General features: G+C 38.0%; 3 long non-coding RNA genes across 3 annotated transcripts; 2 read left to right on the forward strand and 1 right to left on the reverse strand.

Moving 5' to 3' along the window:
* Positions 1-2,875: 2,875 nt before the first annotated feature.
* Positions 2,876-5,224, reverse strand: LOC128244853 (uncharacterized). Its single transcript, XR_008263000.1, has 3 exons — positions 5,116-5,224; positions 4,393-4,463; positions 2,876-3,730 (listed from the first exon to the last, which is right to left on the reverse strand). It is a non-coding gene; the product is annotated as an uncharacterized LOC128244853 (long non-coding RNA).
* A 92-nt stretch (positions 5,225-5,316) lies between these two features.
* Positions 5,317-8,375, forward strand: LOC128245073 (uncharacterized). Its single transcript, XR_008263050.1, has 3 exons — positions 5,317-5,454; positions 7,619-7,788; positions 8,101-8,375. It is a non-coding gene; the product is annotated as an uncharacterized LOC128245073 (long non-coding RNA).
* Positions 8,376-14,268: 5,893 nt separating this feature from the next.
* Positions 14,269-25,645, forward strand: LOC128242636 (uncharacterized). The gene is made up of 5 exons (XR_008262652.1): positions 14,269-14,400; positions 21,846-22,004; positions 24,446-24,627; positions 25,189-25,299; positions 25,612-25,645. It is a non-coding gene; the product is annotated as an uncharacterized LOC128242636 (long non-coding RNA).
* Positions 25,646-25,836: the final 191 nt, after the last annotated feature.

The following is a 25,836-nucleotide window of genomic DNA, read 5'->3' on the forward strand; positions in this document are numbered from 1 at the left end:
CTTAGTCAGCTGTATTGTCCTTCGCCCTTAGGGATCAGGCTAATACACCTTACCTCGAACAAATGACTGGGTTTAAATAAAACCACCTAATTAATAACATTATAGTTCTATCTTAGGAATTTTGTCCGTTCATTTATGTGCTTAAAATGGCGTTAATAAAACTCATTGGAACATTTTTCCGATATCCAATATAGAGTGGCCGAACGAATGGGTTGAAGGACGACTGTGTGGAACAATTGCTCTTTTTTATATTTATTATTTGAAACAAAAGAAAACATTTTTCGCTCTACGCTTGCATCATTTTTATAAAAAATGACATTTTGTTTTAACTCGCTCGCTCAATTGTTTTGGCTAAACCAAAAGAAATTTGATGTGACCTCATTAAATATATATCATTTTAGTTGAAAATATAAGGATAGATAGATCATCATCAAGAATATCATATATTTTTTGAATAAATTTTATTATATTTTATGCAATAAAATATGGCATGTACCTCTTTTTGCTGATGATTATTAAAAAAGTCAAAATCTTCCAATTTTCATTAAGGTAGGTCAAACATCTCCCTTAAATTCCAGGTATGACTCACTAGACGTAAGTAGTTAAACTGAACGATATCGTTTCATGCACCTATTCATCAAACCCGTAGAGACATATTGTCGGAAAACTCCGATACACTAAGTACTGTACTGTACGTAGTTGTGTATTGATCATGGAACGTAACGGATGAAAGCACCGTGAATACCGACGATAATAGGACATAATAGTAAAATCTCTGATTAGATACATACAATATGTCCGAATATATTAAGCACAAATGCTTACCAGTTTGCTGTAGTGCTGCATTAGTCCGAAGAAATAACCGCAAATGCTGCGGCTTGAAACATGATTCGACCCGGCAGAATGTCAATACTTTCAACCAATAGAAACGCTGCACGTTGCAGCAGCAATCGTAACAACTTGGCCATCTCCGGCAAGCTTCGAGATAGACCTCGTAAATAGTAGTAAGGATATACGAAAGTGCGATGCGGCTGCCGGCGATTAACACCGTTTTCAATCCGCGTAAAGAAGGCCCATTGTAACAACAAGGAAATGGATTGTGTTAAATTAAACGTGCTTGTTTTAGAGAAAATATTTATTGTAACCTCAAAGAATGTTCGTTTTATGAATATTTAGATGTTTCCTTATAGTTGAAGCACTCTATTTCCTCTATCGTGAGCACGCAGAAAATGTACTTGACAGTCATTGAAATGATCATACGGTTCATGGCATGCATGAATCATTACATCGGATTAAATGCATGCATGGACTAAATGTCAACATTTTCTCAACAGTTATAGGAATACCCTATGAAATGTAAGTTTTAAGTCATACTTTGCCGTGTTATTTTTCACACCATGCCTTGCCATTAAAACAACATTACTATTCTGTAAAATCATTGATTGTCTTGTGCAGAGTTTTGTGGGTTGTGGTAGGATGGGTGTGAGCTTGGCACCCAGTCAGCTTTACCAGCTGAAATCTATGCATGCCTTTACTTCAGCATTGTTGGGTTTGGGCTGCAGATTTTTTTTGTGTAAACAGTTCTGTGGGGTTGGGGTGGGGCGGTGACTATCCACGCAGTAAGCTCAATTGTTAGAGTACCAGTACAACGTTCATGTGGATATGCACCAGACAATTGTAACCACGGCCCCCCCAGGTCTGGGGAATAGTGGGGACTTTGACTTTCAATACAGCCAACCCCGGCTAAAATCCCCATCCTGCGCGGACGATCCAATGGCAAAATCCCTGCCAAATGCCCCCACACCCCAGGGACTCTAGGTAAGGTCCATTCCCCTCTATATTTTAAGCGAAGATAAAACCACCGCATTCACCCAGCACTGCAGGGCCACCTGATAGGTAAAAACACGGCCCATTTCTTCGGGTTAACCCCAGTACTCCCCCGGACCTGGGGTGGGGGGGGGGGGGTTACAATTGACTGGTGCACTAAGTTGACAGAACTTGTCTTAAAATTGTATTTGTTCAAGGCAGATCATGCTTCACTTTACCTCCTAAGCTGTGGATAAACCCACTCATTAGAAGTTTCCTTACACATTATATTTGTCTTAATCTATAATTATTAGTCTCAATATCTTTGAGTAAATTGTCATTTTTTATTAAAAACAACAACACCAAAAGAGTAACTGATAAGATACTCAACTGATTTTTTTTTTGTAAATAAAAGCCTTAAACAAATATTTAGCCAGGTTACTAAGCTTTTCAGCAATGTATACCAGACTTTTTTCAATAATACTTAATCTATTTTGAATAATTAGCCTTTAGATCACTCTTCACCAAATGACTCTTTTATGTCCAACTCCATAAAATGCAAACAAGAATAATTACAGTTTGGATCAACATGTCTCTTAATTTTATTTTTAATATTAGTCAAGTAATAACAGAGCCATCTGTATGCAATCCAATGTAAAATTAATGATAAATTAGGTTTTGCTCCTATTTTTACTTTCATTTCTGTGCCAAGCCCTTTTAAGTGCATTGAGTATTTTGGGAGACTTCACAATATTTCTGGCGTTTAATCCCCATATATGGCTTTAAGTTGCCATACAAATTTAAGTCTTCATTATAAAAAATACTGTATGTCTCCACTTTAACCATAAACACACAATGAGAGGACTATTTAAAGCATTACCATGTGTCAGAATTATAGATCTTTCTTTGCATTTTATTTGTCTAAATGTATTACCGGTCTCTTTAGCAATATCCTTGTGCCTCTTTGAGTTCTTGGCTTGACAGTTTGGTTTTAATTACATTGTTTTGAATGTTTTATTTGTACATAACAATGATGATGATGATGATGACACTATGCTATGCCAAAACCTCAACACATTTTCTTCAAACAAAAAAGGACAGTCATTCAGAATAACTTTTATTACATCATTTGAGAAAATAAACTCGTACAATCAACGAAATAAACATGCATCTAATAAAGAAAATAAATTGTGGTTGCAGTAAGCAATGCACATCACTTCTAATAAACATTCCAACAGACTGAAAAATAAATCAACACAAATGGAAAAACTGTTTGCAAGTCAGCTAGTATCTTATTTTATGCTTTATCAGATTGCTATGCAAGCTGGAAGCTTACAAGATCACTCTTAAGTCTGTTGCCTAAGTAGAAACAAGTATGGACATCCTTTTCCTGAGGTCAAGAGAAAGTATCTTGGAGGTCTTGAACTCACAACCTTGAATTTGAGGCTTATCCTCTAGACCACTTTCACCTTTTCACTTTTTAAAGAGCCCAGTTTACAATATGGCATTTGCAAGGATGTGCCCTATTAACGGATTTTCTGAAGTCTTAAAAATTGAACTGAACATAATAGTTCTCCTTTATTTGGTCTGCCAATGCCATCTGTTTCTGTTTTTGTAGTTATCTTCCCTCCATAATATAGGAAAACCACTTTAAGCGTAGATATATCCTTTACCATATTACCCTTTTAAAATATATGTTCGGATTTATTTAATAATCACAGACCAACAGATGACTTTTATCTTCAACTTCACATCAGTATGTAAGTCATCAAATATTTGAGATAACAATGTTCCACTGAACGCTTTGTTTCCATCTTGCACTCATTTTTCCAAGGTAGGCATTGCAGTTGTGTTAGATGATTTCCATGCATTGCAGGTCAATCCTCATACCACGGCATTTTTGATTACATTCGGATTCCAGTGCCTGAAATAGAAAACAGAAAATACAACAATAATAGGAATTATATTTTCAGATCAATTATTTTAAAAGCTGGTACAACAACAGAAAAGTATTCACAAAACATTAAGTGCAACACCAATTTAAAGCTGCATCCTCACAGTTTTACTGTTCTGACACCTTTTTTATTTTTATCTTACGAGCCAATTGGCAATTATTGTGCAAATGTATGGAAACCAGTGATATTAGACTGCTGACATAATATCAGATCACAGTCTTTCATATACAAGCTTGAAAATTTGGTAAAAATTCCTCCAACTAGTCATATAAGGTCACACATAATAGAACAGATTTCAATTGTTTGGAAACTATTTTTTTGCTATTGCTTTAAGCCATATAATTAATTATATGTGTAAATTTAATTTAATTACTCCTTTGGGCTTTTGAAGAATGACCAAGAAGAACTGTCAATCTGTGAGAGAGCAGCTTTTAGCTCTGGACTACTGGTATATTAAAAAATATGAAATGAAATTGTTATCATGTTTAAATTCATCTACAATGTTGATATTTTAATACTGTCAATCCTTGTTGGTTAATTTTACAAACATGCAGGTACTTTTGGGCTTAAACCAATAGGATACTTGACTGTTAAATTATTGTCCGAATTTCGAAAATAGCACAACCATTACCTCATCTGCCTTTTTTCATTAGAAGAAGCCGGGAATCAGAGTCAGCTGTACCCCTGGTACCATACTCTTCTCTGAAAATGACAATAAGATTAAAATTTAAATGTCTGCATTTCATTGGCACAGTAAAAATGTCAGCATTTTTCAATGTTTCTGCATCACCACCACTGGTGGATATCATAGAATTTAGTCTTGAAAGAAATGTGTGCTGGTTTATGCGTTCAAACTCATTTTGTTAAACCAATAGAATGAACTTCAAGATCTAATTTATTTAGAGAACTATATTATTGAGCAGGCCGAGGCATTCAATTGCGCCATTACATTAAGTTGTTCGATACCAACACTCACGGCATATAAACCATACATCCTTGGTTAAAAGAATGTAAATTTTAATTATAATAATTAAAATTAAAGTTAATGATATGAAATGTATGAGATAAATACACTGAGAAAGAAATTCTAACCTATTATCGATCTAAGTAAAGTCAGATTCAGACTTATTTGTTATTAAAAAAAATCAAATAGAGTATTTGTTTTCTTATTTTTTGCCACTGATCAGTGGAGCTTCAAAATTGTTATTTACTATATTGGAATCTGTCAAATGAAAGAAGACTTTACCCCACCCACAAAGAATTAATGACATTTCCAATTAGTTTCTCATTAGGGCTCTTTTAAAACTATTTTTATATTTTATTAAAATACAATAAGTATAAAAATAACACTTACACACAAATAAGTGGTAAAAGTTCGCTCCTCATTCTGTCTTTGGACTAACATATCTCTTGGTTGTTTGAACATCTTCTTGGTCGGCCATTATGGACTATTTTCTTACGACCCGTATTATATCCGAGGCCATATCTTGATACTAGCCGAGGAGTTCCGATTGCGGTGAGAGAGTCCAAACTTACACGTCTACTTCCGTATTTGTGTTGTTTTCGTTGGAAATGATGATGCGGGAAGTTTTGTCTTCAAATGAGTTATTATCAACAAACGAATAGATCGTTCGATTGAAATTACAGAACATACACTACTACTGACTGACAGGGATATATCCTGTCGGCAAAGGTAATTTTACAAGCTTTAAAAGCCTTTTCGATGCCTATTTCGTATTGACATTTTCTGTTTGCATACGGAACACATTATATAAAATAAAAAAAAATGATAGAAATCAATATGTGACGTTTAATGAGTAGTACTACTCTTACCTTAGACTTAGTCAGTTCGTACCCTAGTCATCTCATATGCTGTTTGGTCAACTGGTTCTTGAAAGTTGGATATGTGCAGGGGTTTTCCTAATGATTTGACTTTCACTTGCCCCGGGGGCAAGTCAATTTGAACATCTACTTGCCCCCTTAGTCTAAAATAATAGACGTGTTATACGGGATTCTTCCAATCCCTAACGTCTAAACGGGAATGTGCAAAAAACGGGGGTGTTTTAAAAATATTGAAATTGTTTGTAGTGAAGTATTTTATGGTTGAAATTGATCATAAAGAGTTATTTTCATATTTTACCTTGTAAGTGAAATGTTATTTTGCACTAAACAAGCATTTAATGCATTAAAACAAGTTGTTTACCTTTCCAATAAAACGAAAGTTGACTGACACAGACAACAATTATGTGAAGGGGAACAACTCGATACAATCGTAATAGCTCGGCCTCCTCCGACAAAGCTTCGAGATAGACCTCGTTATACAATCGTAACAACTCGGCCATGGCCGAAATGTTCCGAGCGATTTAAAACTGTGCCCTGAAGCCTTGCAGGTGCCCTTCATGTATATATCGTTATGTTTTGACAGAATGAAATGAAAAAAAGCCGTCAAACTCATAATTATAAGTTGGATATTTATTTTTTTGTGTACGGAACTAATATAAAATAACATTATCTGGTAATATTTCTTGTTTTTATGATATTTTATAGACTCTATATGCTTTAACCCGGAATCCTGATCGGAACAACTACCCACTTTTGATACTAAACAATTTGTACGTGAAGGATTTGCCATATCAAAAATCTAAAAAAAAATCCGCCAACGTACAATTATTTGGACTACTTGCCCCCTGTGAAATTTTGTTGCCCGATCTTTGCAAATGTTTATATGTATACCATTTTAGTCAATCTTTATTAAAGGCAATGATATTTATTAATAAACACAAAGAATAACATTTAACAGATCTTAACTGCTACATTTTATTTTCAAACGAGCATCATCCAGCCATAGCCTCACTGTCACTTCTGGTCGATTTTTTGCATTTTCTATTTTTTTTTACAATGACCTTGCGATTCTTCATGAGCCTTTAAAGAGTGTTTTCGAAAGAAGTTTGAACCCGTAACAAAAGAACCAACATCATCATATTTCGTACAAACTTTACATTTCATGCGATGATTTTCGTATTCTAACCATTTAAATTCGTTTAACCAGGAAGATTGAAAGATTCTCTTTCTACTATCTTTTTCTTTCATCATCGGTAGTTTTCGGCTTAGGTTTTTGTTTACTTTTAGAGAAAATTGAGAAAAAAGGGTTCAGTTTCGGCCCGTTTGTCTCCGTCCGCCATCTTGCCAAGGCTGACGAATGCTGTACGTTACGATTCATTTGATTGGCTTTTTAAACTCCAATAACCAATCAAAATTGGTTTAACTTATGCTTGTTAGGAAATATTTTAACCGAAAGAAAAATAAAATAAAACTACCGGAAAGCGTTCACTGCGAAAGCTCACTTGCCCGGCGGGCTACCTGCTTTGGAAAATCACTTGCCCGCGGCGATTTTAACCCGGCGCGGGCAAGCGGGCGTCCGCTTAAGAAAACCCCTGTATGTGTGTTGATTATGCACCAGTCAATTGCAACCACGCCCCCACCCCCATGGTCCGGGGAATAGCAGGGACTTTGACTTTCGGTCCAGCCAAGCTCGGCAAAGTCCTCACCCTGCAGGGACAAACTGCTCGTGAAACCCCCGCCAAATGCCACCGCACCCAAGGGACCCTAGGAAAGGCCCATTACCCACTATATTTGGCGGGAAGACAAAACCACCGCAGTCACCCGGCACTGCGGGGCCACCTGAAAGGTAAAAACAAGGCCTATTTCCCCGGCTATCCCCGGTATACCCACGGGCCTGGGGGCCCGTGGTTACAATTAACTGGTGCATTATTATGTAGTGTTAAATTATATACCCATGTACATGTTAAATAAACAATGCATCTCATACTATTAATTATAATTAAATTTGCTATTAGGAGCTGGTCATGGACCTTTGCCGTCCTTTATCCAGAGCCTTCCACAGCGATGGCAGATATATCGCTGCTTGGATCAACACTTGACCACGCCGTTGAGTCCAGGATCTCAGTGGCAGCCATGACAACATCAACAGAATGAGATCCACATTCATTTTGCACCTCTTCCTTGTGTAAGAATAAACTTTCCAAGACCTCAGCATCAACATTTCTGTATTTAAAACTAAAAATAATAACCTGTTTAAAACATATTAGTTAATAAATAATTATATACAGACAAAGTAAATTATATCATTTGTTTCATAAATGTGTTTTATTTTAAATGCTGTAAACGCCATAGCTTCATACCTGTAAAATTACTGTTTAATGATTTAATTGTATATGGGTAACATTTGATGTAACATCACTTAATGGATTTTTTTTACAAAAAAGTCATTGCGAATATGAACAGTTTTCAAATGAGTACATGTACATTTAAATTGCAGGCTGTCAGATTGAAACATCTCTACTCTGACAGAATGAAGTGAATGAATCCCCAGGATTGTTCCTCAGGAAAATCTCTTCAACAGGCTGTTGACAGTTTGCATGCTCTTTGGATGGAATTACCTTAGCTTGGCTTGCAGAGAATCTGTTATTTAAAAAAACTGGGCTGCTTTGTGTTATTGATTTATTGACCTTAAATGTATTTTATATGTATTTTGCCACTATTGTAAAAAAACAATGGGCATATACACTAGCATATGTTTGCAAACAGACACATTTTATTTTTGTAAAATACATTTTGTAGGTTGACCTCAGACCATGAAAGATTAATGGTAGGTTATCTTTGACCAGAACATGACCAGTATTGTTTTTGAAGTTTGTTGGTCAAAGGTGATGGTCATGGCAAAGAGTAATTATTCTGCACAATGACTCTTAATTTATTTGACCTTATACCATTGATATTTAGTGATTGATATATCAGTCCAACACATATGTAACAGGGTCCTGCTGAAATTCAGCAAGAGCTTATTAGCATTGCAAATCATTATTTGTGGATGTAACTGTAAATACCATTACGCTTTGTGTCAGAAACTTGACCTTCACAAATTAGGGTCATTGTTGATCTTATCTTGTTTCATTATTTTGCATGTTTTGTCTCAGAAGCATCCTTCATTTAAGATTAAACAATAGAACAGATCTCAATTGTGTGAAAAACTGCTGAAAATTTTAATTTTCTTAAAGCGTCTATAGGTAACTTTTGTAGCCATAAAACATCAATTATCAATTCAAGTGGGTGAAAGCAAAAAGGTTCTATCTGCTTCTTTATTTAATGTCACTTGGAACCTTTTTGCATTCACCCATGTTATTGGAAATTTAAGAAAAAACTATCTGATCTTTTGACAGCAGTCATATATATCACTGTTTTCTAGACATCTAGCAAAAAATACCTCATTCCAAGACAATTAAGATGTCAAATCAGTTGATCCGGCTGTGAGAGAGCAGCTTAAAACAAAGACTATATGATATGTTATGTTTCAGAGTCAATGTTTTTGTATAATTATATAAAAAGTTTTGCATTTACATGTTATTAAATCTGTGTAATTTATTCAACTTGCTTATTATGTCAATATTGTAAAAAGGTTATAAAATAGGCTAAATATGCACCATGCACATGAATTGTTTAAAATCACCCTGAGCCTCACTGCAAACATTTAAAACTGTATAATTTTCATCTCTGAGGGAGAGGCATGTGTCAAAAGGTTGCGCCCTTAGTCATCCCCTCTTATATCAATTCCTGCTTGTACTAGTATTTAATATCAGGAAATCACTGGTATAAATTAATAGTAAAACATTCTTTATGGTCAAAAGTCAATATTACAGTCATTGCTTTTTAACCAAATTATTTTAATAAATTTATGTAAGATCTTTGCACATACTGACAGATAATTGTCTTAATTAGTTAAATGAACAATAAAAGGTTAAAATGCAGTCATATTTGACTGACTTTTAAAAAAGCCCAGTGTACAGCTAAGGCGAAATGTTTTTTTGTTTGTTTCCACAAACCTGACTGATCACTATTTTTTCTGCTGGACCTACACTTTTTTGCTGTAGTGTGTACCGGTATTTGTTTTCTTAATTTCCCCCAAAAAACGTGTTTTTTAGTGAACATGTAAAATTTTAACCATGTTAACAAGCTTGACCATTTGAAGAATAAGGAGGCTGTTGGTGTCCAGTTCAAGGTTTGGGGCAAGTTGGCATTTTCACTTAAAACTCCAATACCTGTTACACAGTTGTTCAGGACCATCACACTACATGTACACCCTATAATCTTCAAAGATATCTCAGGTAGTCATGATCAACTCTTCAAAGATACCTCAGGTAGTCACAATCATCTCTTTATAGATACCCCAGGTAGTCATGATTACATTTTCATAGAAACCCCAGATAGTCATGATCAACTCTTCATAGATACCCCAGGAAGTCATGATCAACTCTTAATAGATACCCCAGGTAGTCATGATCAACTCACCATAGATATCCCAGGTAGTCATGATCAACTCTTTATAGATACCCCAGGTAGTCATTATCACCTCTTCATAGATATCCCAGGTAGTCATGATCACCTCTTCAAAGATACCCCAGGTAGTCATGGTCACCTCTTCATAGATACCCCATGTAGTCATGGTCACCTCTTCATAGATACCCCAGGTAATCATGGTCACCTCTTCATAGATATCCCAGGTAATCATGGTCACCTCTTCATAGATACCCCAGGTAGTCATGTTCACCTCTCAAAGATACCCCAGGTAGTCATGGTCACCTCTTCATAGATACCCCAGGTAGTCATGGTCACCTCTTCATAGATACCGCAGGTAGTCATGATCACCTTTCAAAGATACCCCAGGTAGTCATGGTCACCTCTCAAAGATACCCCAGGTAGTCATTATCACCTCTTCAAAGATATCCTTTTGTAACGATGCAGTTGTGCAAGCATACTTTAAGACTACGATCCAATAGGCTGGTCGAGGGGAGATCAATGCAAACTGTACATGGATGGTTTGTGTGGTAAGGAGCCCGCTTTTTCAAGGGAAAGTTCTGTGATTAGTTAAACAACAGGTCAAATTACTGATGGTGTAATAGCAAAAGTTAGTGTTTTTTCGATGTATGAAGTTGAATGATAAGCCATAGCTGACTTTAAAGGAAATTCACTTGGTGGTTTAAGCCTGAACAGACGCCAAGATCAGTCAATGCTTCAGATCCTAGATCTAACGTGATTTGCAAACAGAAGTGTATAATAGTTACTGTGTACTTTCAGAAGAATTAATTGGTGACACAATTCACATTAGTTCCACTTTATGTTGATATTTCCATGCAGATAAGTAACCATACTTGTATGAAAAACTATTTCTTAATTTCACCAAGCATAGAAAACTACCTACAATGGAAGTGTTTTTTGTCACAGACTCAATCATGTCATCAAAAATCCACATTATTTCAATCTTCTCTTCAACTTTGGCCCATTTCAGATGAACTTTTTTCAAAGCACAGAAAAAAAAGACCTTCATCATATAGTTTCTTGTAATTCCTTTAAGGTGAATCCAATTCTGTTTATCAAGTAGTTTCTTCATATAATTTCAATATTCTCTTTAATTTTGGCCCATTTCCGTTGAACATTTTTTTTAAAGCACTGTAAAAAGACTTTCATCATATAGTTTCTTGTAATTCCTCAGGTGAATCCAATTTTGTTGATCTAGTAGTTTCTTCATATAATCCAATCTATTTTTGTAGATCATCTTCTTAATTTGATGTTCTTGTAATATCTCAGGTTAATCCAATTGTTGATCTAGTAGTTTTCTTCACATAATCCAACCTATTCTTGTAGATCTCTTTCTTAATCCAATGGTTTTCTGACGTTTTCTCTACATGTAATCCCATTTTTATGTTTTTTCACTAAATTAAAAGTTATCTGTTTCTTTACACAACCAGTTAATTAAGACTTTCTTTCAAGTCTTTACTGATTCTAACCATATTTCTTCAATAAATCCTGTGTATTATCTGTAGACTTCAAAATCAAGCAACATTATTTTAATTTCATAGTTTTTTCAACTGAATCAAACTTAACATAACTTTTGAATCCAAAATCCAATCTTAGGTCAATGATTCCAGGTATTCAGTTGATAAACTGCATTGTTTAAGATTTAGAACTTCACATCAGGTGTCATCACCATAACTATTCATATGAAGGCATATATATATACCAAGTTTTCTAGATGTAGTCCTTTAATTAAAGTGAATCGCTTATGTTTTTGGACCAAAAATTAGTTTTCCTGGTATTGCATCTGAAAACACTTACTTTATCATTATTTTATGATATAAAAATTGCAGAAAAAAATACAGTGCTTAAAACAGTATTTCGGTTTTAGTGGGGTTCGAAACCACGCTGGTAAAACCAAGAAAACAGTAGAAAACAGCCTGCTAGTCCACAAAACCACCAGGACTTTAATAAAAATGGTGGATATGTTGACCTGTTAAGGAAACATTCATAATATCATGTGATAACATGACTAATGCATTTAAAATTGTGTTCATCAAAATGATATTGGAGCAAATATCAACATTTTATGAAGGTTCCAGCTTTTGGTAATTTTGTTTTAACACTCCTTATGATTTGCCACTCTTTATTTCGGAATTAATTTAAAAAAAGTGCATTTGACAAATCATGAGCAGGTCACTTTAAAACATATCCCCTAGCAATGGTCACCAGTATAGAAATAGACGGTCAGTTGTCTAACAGCAGCACCTTAAAATGTGTATGTCAACTATGAACATCAGTAAAAATGGTCATATGTCATCTACAGTGCTTTAGAACGTGCCCCCTCAGCTATGATCACCAGTATAGAGATTAGTGTTGTGTCGATGATTGATTATAATCGACAATTGATCAGAAAGACCTACGTCGGCAACAATCGATAGTGAAATTAGAACAATCGATTATGGAAACAAGGGATGTAGTCGCTACTGACTTATTTTCTTTTTCTGGTTAATTCTAGTTAATGTTGAAATGTAGAGGTGTTACTATATGCTAATTTATTTAGTCAGATTCTAAACAAGGCAGTAAGTCACTACAGACCTTATTTCAAATTTTCTTTGTAATTTAACTACTAAAGGATTGGTTCTCAACTTCTCATGTTAATGGTTTAAAAGAGGTTTATAAGACATGTTACGGTTTACTTCATACCATGTAACAATTTAGTTTTCTCAGTTTTTTGAAAGAAAATTTCTTGCAAAACATAGAATATTCAACTGCTTGTTGTTATTCTTGTTACTGACTGAATAATAAAAATTATTATAAAATAAAATAATATTATGCACCAGTCAATTGTAACCACGCCCCCCCCAGGTCCGGGGAATAGCGGGGACTTTGACTTTCGGTCCAGTTAACCAAGGCTAAAATCCCTGCCCTGCGGGTACGAACAGATGGTTAATTCCACGACAAATGCCCCAGAACCCCAGGGACCCTAGGTAAGGCCCATTTCCGGTTATATTTAAAGCGAAGACAAATCTACTGCATTCACCCGGCACTGTTGGGCCACCCGAAAGGTAAAAACAAGGCCCATTTCCCCAGTTATCCCTGGTATACCCCTGGACCTGGGGGGCCGTGGTTACAATTGACTGGTGCATAACCTGTCAGTGTATCATGTATGGCTATGCTCTACTGAACAGATTATTTGCATCAATGGCTTAATTTGGTAATATTATGCACCAGTCAATTGTAACCACGCGCCCCCCCCCAGGTCCGGGGAATAGCCGGGACTTTGACTTTCGGTCCAGCAAACCCCGGGTAAAATCCCCGCCCTGCGGGGACGAACTGATGGTTAAACCCCGGCCAAATGCCCCCGCACCCCAGAGACTCTATATAAGGCCCAATCTCCACTAAATTTGGCGCTATGATAAAACCACCGCGGTCACCTGGCCCTGCGGGGGCACCTGGAAGTAAAAACACGGCCCTTTTCCCCGGCTATCCCCGGTATACCCCCGGACCTGGGGGGCGTTGTTTCAATTGACTGGTGCATAAATAACAAATATAATTACAAAAATATGTGATACCGTTCTTCCAAATTCTTTGTACTCGGGCACAAACAGAACAATGTCTTGAATTTCCAACTCCTGTATTTTCTACCCTCATCACATGTGTGGTACACAGAAACTCGGGCACAAACAGAACAATGTCTTGAATTTCCAACTCCTGTATTTACCCTCATCACATGTGTGGTACACAGAAATCTTTGACCTAATTATGTAAACAAGCATCTGCCAAAATACACACTGTCGTTTACTTAAATCCACACTGTCTCTAGTTATTTACGAAAACTCTCAACTGTCCGAATTGGGGTCCTATTCCGAAATGTTCACAGTGTTTTATGATAGTGTTATTGATACTGAACATATTTCTCTTCCTGACTAGGTTTTAACATTATTGGCACAATTAAATTGCATGAATTTTGCCAAATGCGCTTACCTAAACACTGATTTTTGATTGTTTTCGGTTTGTTGTTGGTTAATGCTAAACGACATCCAGTATCTGGAGGAGGCGGAGTCAAGGGCAGTTGTTTGTGTGACGTACTGCAAACGTCACAAAATCAAAATGGCTACCAAATCGATGAGACTAATGAGAATAATGTTTTTATGGCGTATGGACTATGGTCTGCCGATTAAATATGCCAACGAACTAAATTTCGATTAGAAATAATCGAAAACGTCTTCCTTTGTCAATGTCAAAGATAGTAGATTTGAATAACCAGGTATTTAATTACATTGTAATATAAATTCGAGGTATTATGTAAACAGTATTTATAAAGCATGTCGTCGAGCGCTTTATTTAATACTTATTATTAATATTAATTATCATCTAAATTCATCGTTTTGACAATTCATGGCAAACTAATATTAACTTATTATGTCTGTATTAGTGTATAGCAATATTGTAGGAGGTCACTATATGTTGAGCTCAGGTCTAGATCGTCCTATTATGCGTTCGCTACAACAACAAATGGTCAAAATAAACCAAAGCCAGCAAGCCCTGCACTTGTTTATTAACATAAGCCATCAAGCCCTGCACTTGTAAAATAACTTCCAGGCTTGCACAAATTCTTGATTCTATAAAGCCTTGTAAATGTATGTCCCTGTTATGTGTCTGGTAGCCGGAGGTCACTATGTATTCATCTCTGACCTAATATGGCCCTATAATATGTCACCTAGGGCGACAACCAGTATCCGGAGGTCACTATGTATCTGGCTCTGACCTAGTATGTCCCTATAATGTGTCTACTAGGGCGACAACCAGTATCCGGAGGTCACTATGTATCCAGCTTTGAACTAGTTTGTCCCTATTATGTATCTACTAGGGCGACAACCAGTATTCGGAGATCACTATGTATCCAGCTTTGACCTAGTTTGTCCCTATTATGTGTCTACTAGGGCGACAACCAGCATCCGGAGGTCACTAAGTATTCATCTCTGACCTAGTATGTCCCTATAGTATGTCACCTAGGGTGACAACCAGTATCCGGAGGTCACTATGTATCTGGCTCTGACCTAGTATGTCCCTATGATGTGTCTACTAGGGCGACAACCAGTATCCGGAGGTCACTATGTATTCATCTCTTAACTAGTATGTCCCTATAATATGTCACCTAGGGCGACAACCAGTATCCGGAGGTCACTATGTATCCAGCTTTGACCTAGTTTGTCCCTATTATGTGTCTACTAGGGCGACAACCAGTATCCGGAGGTCACTAAGTATTCATCATTGACCTAGTATGTCCCTATAGTATGTCACCTAGGGTGACAACCAGTATCCGGAGGTCACTATGTATCTGGCTCTGACCTAGTATGTCCCTATGATGTGTCTACTAGGGCGACAACCAGTATCCGGAGATCACTAAGTATTCATCTCTGACCTAGTTTGTCCCTATAATATGTCACATAGGGCGACAACCAGTATCCGGAGGTCACTATGTATCCAGCTTTGACCTAGTATGTCCCTATTATGTGTCTACTAGGGAGACCACCAGTATACGGAGGTCACTATGTATCCAGCTTTGACCTAGTTATGCCCCCACAAAGTGGCGGCATATAGGGTTGCCCTTGTCCGTACGTACGTCTGTCTGTCTGTCTGTACGTACGTACGTCCCGAAGATTGTTTCCGATCTAATTCTTGAAAACCGTTTGTCCAATCCTCACCAAACTTTAAACACATGTTTGTGACCATAATATCTTGATCAAGTTCGATAGTCATGGAAATCGCTTTAGTCATTTAGGAGTTACGGCCCTTTTTTGCCAAAAATACTTCAAAAATATATGTTTCCAATCTAATTCTTGAAAACTGTTTGTCCAATCCTCACCAAACTTTAAACACATGTTTGTGACCATAATATCTTGATCAAGTTCGATAGTCATGGAAATCGCTTTAGTCATTTAGGAGTTACGGCCCTTTTTTGCCAAAAATACTTCAAAAATATATGTTTCCAATCTAATTCTTGAAAAGTATGTGTCCAATGTGGATCCAACAAGTTTTTTCCTGCCTGAATGGCGCCATATAACCTATACAGTCTTGCGATGCCGTAAAACCCAACTCAACTCAACTTATCCTATATGTGCAGATTATCCTGAATAATCATTATGGCTTATTTTCTGTGACAAAAAATCGAAGTGGGGGCATCCGTGTCCTATGGACACATTTCTAGTTTGTCCCTATTATGTGTCTACTTGGGCGACAACCAGTATCCGGAGGTCACTAAGTATTCATCTCTGACCTAGTATGTCCCTATAGTATGTCACCTAGGGCGACAACCAGTATCCGGAGGTCACTATGTATCTGGCTCTGACCTAGTATGTCCCTATGATGTGTCTACTAGGGCGACAACCAGTATCCGGAGGTCACTATGTATTCATCTCTTAACTAGTATGTCCCTATATTGTGTCTACTAGGGCGACAACCAGTATCCGGAGGTCACTATGTATTCATCTCTGAGCTAGTGTGTCTCTGTAATTTGTCTACTAGGGCGACAACCAGTATCCGGAGGTCACTATGTATTCATCTCTGACCTAGTATGTCCCTATTATGTGTCTACTAGGGCGACAACCAGTATCCGGAGGTCACTATGTATTCATCTCTTATCTAGTATGTCCCTATATTGTGTCTACTAGGGCGACAACCAGTATCCGGAGGTCACTATGTATTCATCTCTGACCTAGTATGTCCCTATTATGTGTCTACTAGGGCGACAACCAGTATCCGGAGGTCACTATGTATTCATCTCTGACCTAGTATGTCCCTATAATATGTCACCTAGGGCGACAACCAGTATCCGGAGGTCACCATTTATCTGGCTCTGACCTAGTTTGTCCCTAATAATGTGTCTACTAGGGCGACAACCAGTATCCGGAGGTCACTATGTATTCATCTCTGACCTAGTATGTCCCTATTATGTGTCTACTAGGGCGACAACCAGTATCCGGAGGTCACTATGTATCCAGCTCTGACCTAGTATGTCCCTATAATATGTCACCTAGGGCGACAACCAGTATCCGGAGGTCACTATTTATCTGGCTCTGACCTAGTTTGTCCCTAATAATGTGTCTACTAGGGCGACAACCAGTATCCGGAGGTCACTATGTATTCATCTCTGACCTAGTATGTCCCTATTATGTGTCTACTAGGGCAACAACCAGTATCCGGAGGTCACTAAGTATTCATCTCTGACCTAGTATGTCCCTATAATATGTCACCTAGGGCGACAACCAGTATCCGGAGGTCACTATGTATCTGGCTCTGACCTAGTTTGTCCCTAATAATGTGTCTACTAGGGCGACAACCAGTATCCTGAGTTCACTCTGTATCCAGCTTTGACCTAATTTATCCCTATTATGTGTCTACTAGGGCGACAACCAGTATCCGGAGGTCACTATGTATTCATCTCTGACCTAGTATGTCCCTATTATGTGTTTACTAGGGCGACAACCAGTATCCGGAGGTCACTATGTATCTGGCTCAGACCTAGTATGTCCCTATTATGTGTCTACTAGGGCGACAACCAGTATCCGGAGGTCACTAAGTATTCATCTCTGACCTAGTATGTCCCTATAGTATGTCACCTAGGGCGACAACCAGTATCCGGAGGTCAGTTTGTATCTGGCTCTGACCTAGTTTGTCCCTAATAATGTGTCTACTAGGGCGACAACCAGTATCCGGAGGTCACTATGTATCCAGCTTTGAACTAGTTTGTCCCTATTATGTGTCTACTAGGGCGACAACCAGTATCCGGAGGTCACTATGTATTCATCTCTGACCTAGTATGTCCCTATAATATGTCACCTAGGGCGACAACCAGTATCCGGAGGTCACTTTGTATCTGGCTCTGACCTAGTTTGTCCCTAATAATGTGTCTACTAGGGCGACAACCAGTATCCGGAGGTCACTATGTATCCAGCTTTGAACTAGTTTGTCCCTATTATGTGTCTACTAGGGCGACAACCAGTACCCGGAGGTCACTATGTATTCATCTCTGACCTAGTATGTCCCTATAATATGTCACCTAGGGCGACAACCAGTATCCGGAGGTCACTATGTATCTGGCTCTGACCTAGTATGTCCCTATAATGTGTCTACTAGGGCGACAACCAGTATCCGGAGGTCACTATGTATCCAGCTTTGAACTAGTTTGTCCCTATTATGTGTCTACTAGGGCGACAACCAGTATTCGGAGGTCACTATGTATCCAGCTTTGACCTAGTTTGTCCCTATTCTGTGTCTACTAGGGCGACAACCAGTATCCGGAGGTCACTAAGTATTCATCTCTGACCTAGTATGTCCCTATAGTATGTCACCTAGGGTGACAACCAGTATCCGGAGGTCACTATGTATCCAGCTCTGACCTAGTATGTCCCTATTATGTGTTTCCTTGTGCGACAACCAGTATCCGGAGGTCACTATGTATCCAGCTCTGACCTAGTATGTCCCTATTATGTGTCTACTAGGGCGACAACCAGTATCCGGAGGTCACTATGTATCCAGCTTTGACCTAGTTTGTCCCTATTATGTGTCTACTAGGGCGACAACCAGTATCCGGAGGTCACTAAGTATTCATCTCTGACCAAGTATGTCCCTATAGTATGTCACCTAGGGCGACAACCAGTATCCGGAGGTCACTTTGTATCTGGCTCTGACCTAGTATGTCCCTATGATGTGTCTACTAGGGCGACAACCAGTATCCGGAGGTCACTATGTATTCATCTCTTAACTAGTATGTCCCTATATTGTGTCTACTAGGGCGACAACCAGTATCCGGAGGTCACTATGTATCAATCTCTGAGCTAGTGTGTCTCTGTAATAATGTCTACTAGGGCGACAACCAGTATCCGGAGGTCACTATGTATTCCTCTCTGACCTAGTATGTCCCTATTATGTGTCTACTAGGGCGACAACCAGTATCCGGAGGTCACTATGTATTCATCTCTGACCTAGTATGTCCCTATTATGTGTCTACTAGGGCAACAACCAGTATCCGGAGGTCACTAAGTATTCATCTCTGACCTAGTATGTCCCTATAATATGTCACCTAGGGCGACAACCAGTATCCGGAGGTCACTATGTATCTGGCTCTGACCTAGTTTGTCCCTAATAATGTGTCTACTAGGGTGACAACCAGTATCCGGAGGTCACTATGTATCCAGCTTTGACCTAGTTTGTCCATATTATGTGTCTACTAGGGCGACAACCAGTATCCGGAGGTCACTATGTATTCATCTCTGACCTAGTATGTCCCTATTATGTGTCTACTAGGGCGACAACCAGTATCCGGAGGTCACTATGTATCTGGCTCTGACCTAGTATGTCCCTATAATGTGTCTACTACGGCGACAACCAGTATCCGGAGGTCACTATGTATCTGGCTCTGACCTAGTATGTCCCTATTATGTGTCTACTAGGGCGACAACCAGTATCCGGAGGTCACTAAGTATTCATCTCTGACCTAGTATGTCCCTATAATATGTCACCTAGGGCGACAACTAGTATCCGGAGGTCACTTTGTATCTGGCTCTGACCTACTTTGTCCCTAATAATGTGTCTACAAGGGCGACAACCAGTATCCGGAGGTCACTATGTATCCAGCTTTGAACTAGTTTGTCCCTATTATGTGTCTACTAGGGCGACAACCAGTATCCGGAGGTCACTAAGTATTCATCTCTGACCTAGTATGTCCCTATAATGTGTCTACTAGGGCGACAACCAGTATCCGGAGGTCACTATGTATTCATCTCTTAACTAGTATGTCCCTATAATATGTCTACTAGGTCGACAACCAGTATCCAGAGGTCACTATGTATCCAGCTCTGACCTAGTATGTGTCTACTAGGGCGATAACCAGTATCCGGAGGTCACTATGTATTCATCTCTGACCTATTATGTCCCTATAATATGTCTACTAGGGCGACAACCAGTATCCGGAGGTCACTATGTATTTATATCTGACCTAGTATGTCCCTATAATATGTCTACTAGGGCGACAACCAGTATCCGGAGGTCACTATGTATTCATCTCTGACCTAGTATATGTCTACCAGGGTGACAACCAGTATCCGGAGGTCACTATGTATTCATCTCTGACCTAGTATGTCCCTATAATATGTCTACTAGGGCGACAACCAGTATCCGGAGGTCACTATGTATTCATCTCTGACCTAGTATATGTCTACCAGGGTGACAACCAGTATCCGGAGATCACTATATATTCATCTCTGACCTAGTATGTCCCTATAATGTGTCTACTAGGGCGACAACCAGTATCCGGAGGTCACTAAGTATTCATCTCTGACCTAGTATGTCCCTATAGTATGTCACCTAGGGCGACAACCAGTATCCGGAGGTCACTTTGTATCTGGCTCTGACCTAGTATGTCCCTATGATGTGTCTACTAGGGCGACAACCAGTATTCGGAGGTCACTATATGTATTCATCTCTGACAGGTGGTCTAGTATATGTCTACCAGGGTGACAACCAGTATCCGGAGGTCACTATGTATTCATCTCTGACCTAGTATGTCCCTATAATATGTCTACTAGGGCGACAACCAGTATCCGGAGGTCACTATGTATTCATCGCTGACCAAGTATATGTCTACCAGGGTGACAACTAGTATCCGGAGGTCACTATGTATTCATCTCTGACCTAGTATGTCCCTATAATGTGTCTACTAGGGCGACAACCAGTATCCGGAGGTCACTATGTATTCATCTCTGACCTAGTATATGTCTACCAGGGTGACAACTAGTATCCGGAGGTCACTATGTATTCATCTCTGACCTAGTATGTCCCTATAATGTGTCTACTAGGGCGACAACCAGTATCCGGAGGTCACTATGTATTCATCTCTGACCTAGTATATGTCTACCAGGGTGACAACTAGTATCCGGAGGTCACTATGTATTCATCTCTGACCTAGTATGTCCCTATAATGTGTCTACTAGGGCGACAACCAGTATCCGGAGGTCACTATGTATTCATCTCTGACCTAGTATATGTCTACCAGGGTGACAACTAGTATCCGGAGGTCACTATGTATTCATCTCTGACCTAGTATGTCCCTATAATGTGTCTACTAGGGCGACAACCAGTATCCGGAGGTCACTAAGTATTCATCTCTTAACTAGTATGTCCCTATAATGTGTCTACTAGGGCGACAACCAGTATCCGGTGGTCACTATGTATTCAGCTTTGTCCTAGTTTGTCCCTGTTATGTGTCTACAAGGGCGGCAACCAGTATCCAGAGGTCACTATGTATTCATCTCTTACCTAGTATGTCCCTATAATATGTCACCTAGGTCGACAACCAGTATCCGGAGGTCACTAAGTATTCATCTCTGACCTAGTTTGTCCCTATAATGAGTCTACGAGGGCGACAACCAGTATCCGGAGGTCACTAAGTATTCATCTCTGACCTAGTTTGTCCCTATAATGAGTCTACCAGGGCGACAACCAGTATCCGGAGGTCACTAAGTATTCATCTCTTATCTAGTATGTCCCTATAATATGTCTACTAGGTCGACATATTATTAACAAAGTAGAATTGTACTTTTCAGGACATATTATATAGTTTCAAGCATAATATGAATTTCAAATGAATGTTAGTCCTTTTTGCCTTTTTGTCGTGGTTAATTCTAAATTGTTTTGTATTTAATAATCCAGTTTCACTTCTGAGGAATAGCAAAAACTGTGAGTCATCTGTTAGACATGCCGAGCAGTGAACAGGTACAGACTATTTACGGGATACCGATGAGGCAACAAAACCTTACCCGTTTCAAGATCAAGAAGAATGGTGAAACCACCACACAGATATCCATACAAGTAAGGAAATAAATGAATTTTGGACATGAAGATTTTTTAAGATTAAAAAAAAAATATGATAAAAAGAAATGTTCTGGCAAAAAACTAAGAAATTAATAAAATTGTCATACATGGGTAAAACTGAAGTGATTCCCTTCTGGAATTTTTCCCTAGTGAAAATGTGTTTGTACATGAATCCAAGTAGTTCTTAATTGATGTTACATTAATTAAACATTCAGTGCTTGATGATAATTGATAATGTAATTAAGATTAAACTGAACTAAAAAATACCTCAAGTGGTCAAGGGACTTTCACAGAAAACTGTTTGTTCAGTTCTTGACATAACATTCGCAATCCTGAGAAGCAGATACTTATCAGAGACTTACCCTTGTAATATGCATAGATGCCATTTAATAGACACGTTTGTATCGTCTCTGCTGTCCACCTCAGCCATGGCTAATGAAAGTACTACACGTGTTCCCGCTAAATTGTCCAATATAGCCGTGATAGATTTCTTCACTGGCTCATCTCTATCCAACGCCTTGTGTTCATGCGAGCTTCATAGTAGACACAAACCTACAACATCAATTATAAGATAAATAAGAACTCAATTAGGAAGTGGCACAGATAGTCCAGTGGCTTAGGTCCCAATGTTTGTGCATTTATGTTAGTATATAAGCGAAAAATCCCACATCTGCCACCAGGTGGCGCTATGTGGTGCCACATGACACCAGGGGGCGCTGCAGAAGTGTTTCCATGTTATGCTATTATGTAACAAGACATATATGCTGCAAACAGAATGTAAAAATGTTACCTAGATCAAAAGTTATGGTCACTTATGTAAATATATAAGCAAAAAACTCCCACCTCTGCCGCCAGGTGGCGCTAGGTGGCGCCACCTGGCACCAGGTGGTGCTGTCGAAGTGGTTCTACAGCAGAAAAAGTCTGTAATGGTCATATGTATATGTGTGCAAAATTTCATGCTTGTTTCCAAAAGTGCACAAACATTGTGATTTCGGGAGGTAAGCCATTGGACTAATATGATAATAATCTATGTTGAAGCTTAACTGACTGATCACCTGGACAAATTGGGAAAAACTGTACTTACTTATTTGGTTAGCATATTTCAGAAAACAGTATGTTTTTGTAACAATAAAAAATGATGATAAATGTATATATTTTTATTTCTTAAACAAAATGGGAATGTCTTTAAAGGATTGTCATGACATATATGCTTGTGAAGGTGTTGTTCTTAGATATTGTTTAAATGGTAATGACAAGCACCACACTTAGATCATAAGAACATTTTATAACTGTATATAAAGGCAATTGACCATAAATCATTCATTGTCCAATTTCAAGAAAGTCAACTGGTTGAATGTGTCTTAGGTTGAATAATGTGTTTACAGTATTGCCATTCAAAGCTGCAATTTAAAACCACCAAAAAATTTATCCATGGTACCGTATGTGTAATGTCTGTGTCACATAGTTATGAAATACCATAATTACAGTCCTGCAGTTTTTGCCAGGTTTCTTGATTCTGGCAGCTTTTGAAGACTCACTTCACAGCTTAGTGTTTATTATTGTTACCGTTTATTATGCATGTACTTGAGATAACCAATTTCTGTCAGCAAGGGCCCATCTGGAAGTAGTTCCAAGGGTATGATTGACATATGGATTTGGTGGAAGTATTCTGAAAGGATGACTGTGTTGCATGGGTGTGGCTTATTAAAAATGGGAACTTGTATGTTTGTTATGTGAGTGATTGGTCAGTTCATGTAAGAAGCTGGGAGTTAATGGTTGAAAGTGTAAGGTTCATGTTTGAGCACTTCTATAGGAAAAAGGACTTACTCTTGCTATTATACAGTTATATGTATTAATGACTTAAACAAGTAATAAACAAGTAATAATTCAATCATCATATATTTAAATTCTATTTTTGGCATTGTATGTTTTTGGATAAACCAAATTAGGTCAGGAGTGAAACATTTGCTCTTAAATGATCCAATGTGCTACAAATAGAACAAACATGTATCCAAATGCATTTCTCCAAGAAGTGTGTGTCTTGGAGAAATGACATGTGACAGTCTTGAGTGAAGTTTGTGTTCACTCACATCATGCACAACATTAAAATGCCGTCAGTTGGGCAGGGTAGATTTACCATTATAAAATGTTTTCATGGAAGCACAGCTGCTGAAGATGCTAACAAATTGATTTTTGATTATGAAATAGCAACAATGTCTTCCTTTGTCAAGGTCGAAGGGAAAAAAATAGACTTACCAGGTATTTTATAAAATTACAGTGTCATTTTGATCATAATGTTAATTATTACCTTCAAGTGTTTTTTTATAGTTTGTGCTAACCAACCAATTTCTACTGGTTGGCTACTAAATGCAAATGAATGTTGTTATTAAAATTTGTTAGTGGCTTGTTATAGGCCCAATATGTTTGTGTTTTTCCAGATCTGTCGAAGCTCAGGAAAAAACAATTTTTTTGGGAAGAACACTCCAGTGAAAGGCTGCCACTGTCATTTGATGGGGTACCATTCATGATCCTAGGTAGGGAGGTGCGGGAATGCTGCCATGGTCCGGACAGGCACCGAGCAGAGAAAATAAAGGCAGCCCAAACAAGGAATTTAGGAAAGGTTAGTTCAAAAAGTTTTCTATATTAGCTAACAGCTTTATATACTGATTCAAAGTCTCTGCCAATTTTAGTATCTGAAGGTATTTTAACTAATCTAGCAGTATCTTTATTTGGAAACATGAACATTATGTTTCAAACTTGAAATGTTATTAAATGAAATCTGAAATAATTATTTTCGATTTCTTTTACTTGGAACATTTGAATATTTTATTCCAATGTAACTGAAATTACATTCACTTTTGGGCTTGTTAAATTTGCGCAGTTTACCAGCCAAAAGGATGAGAATAAAACCTGTTGGTTCTCATAAATATTTTGCATTAAGCACTTGCAATTTTTTTTATCCCTTTTTCTTAAATAAAAACCATTACATGGCCTTCTGATTTGGTAAGAGCTATAGGAAGAGATATCCTTTGGAGGGACAGGATCTCCTTATTGGTCGCCATGCATTCTACAGGTATACCAAATAGTCCATGTAATGTTCTAAAAACTTAGGGACATTTATTTATTTTGAATATAGGAAACAAATAGTGTAAAATTGATCATTATATCTTGATTGAAACAGGCTGACCATGCGTATAGTGCACAAGGGCGGAAATTAATCCAGACAACAACAAAAATGAATTGTCCAGCTGCTATTCATGTGAGGTCCATTTTGCGTTTCCCATCTTATAAGGTGAGATAACATTATATTCCTCTCTTCAAATCCATAATACACAAATTTCAAGAGAAATGGGGAAAAGTTTAAATTTACTGGTACTTATGTGGTAGACAATCTTGCGAATTTAAAATATATTAACCCAAAACTGCACAAGATATATGTGTCGCTAACTATGTGATATATCAGTTAGTACTAAGATTCAATGCATTGTACACAACAATATCAATTTTATGTAAGGTATGACAAATTCCTTTCCGTATATAATGCTGTGTTCATTTGCACAAAATTAAGAATGAATTTACCTGCTATTCTGTTGTTTTTTTTAAGACTGAACACAACTCTGAATGGGCCAGAAGAAAACAGAGCAAGAATCTTCGTGCTGATCTCAATGATGAATCAAAGGAAGTTTCGTTTCAGCACTATATGTATATTGCACTCCCAGACACAGAGGCTCACAAGAACCATCTCACTGAAGAGGTTTGTTTCCCCTGATAAATTATGTGTTTACCTATGCAACACACGCCCTGTGAATGACAATGATCATTATCCATT

The sequence above is a fragment of the Mya arenaria genome, chromosome 8 (assembly GCF_026914265.1).
Source record: "Mya arenaria isolate MELC-2E11 chromosome 8, ASM2691426v1".
In the NCBI taxonomy this organism is placed as follows: Eukaryota; Metazoa; Mollusca; class Bivalvia; order Myida; family Myidae; genus Mya; species Mya arenaria.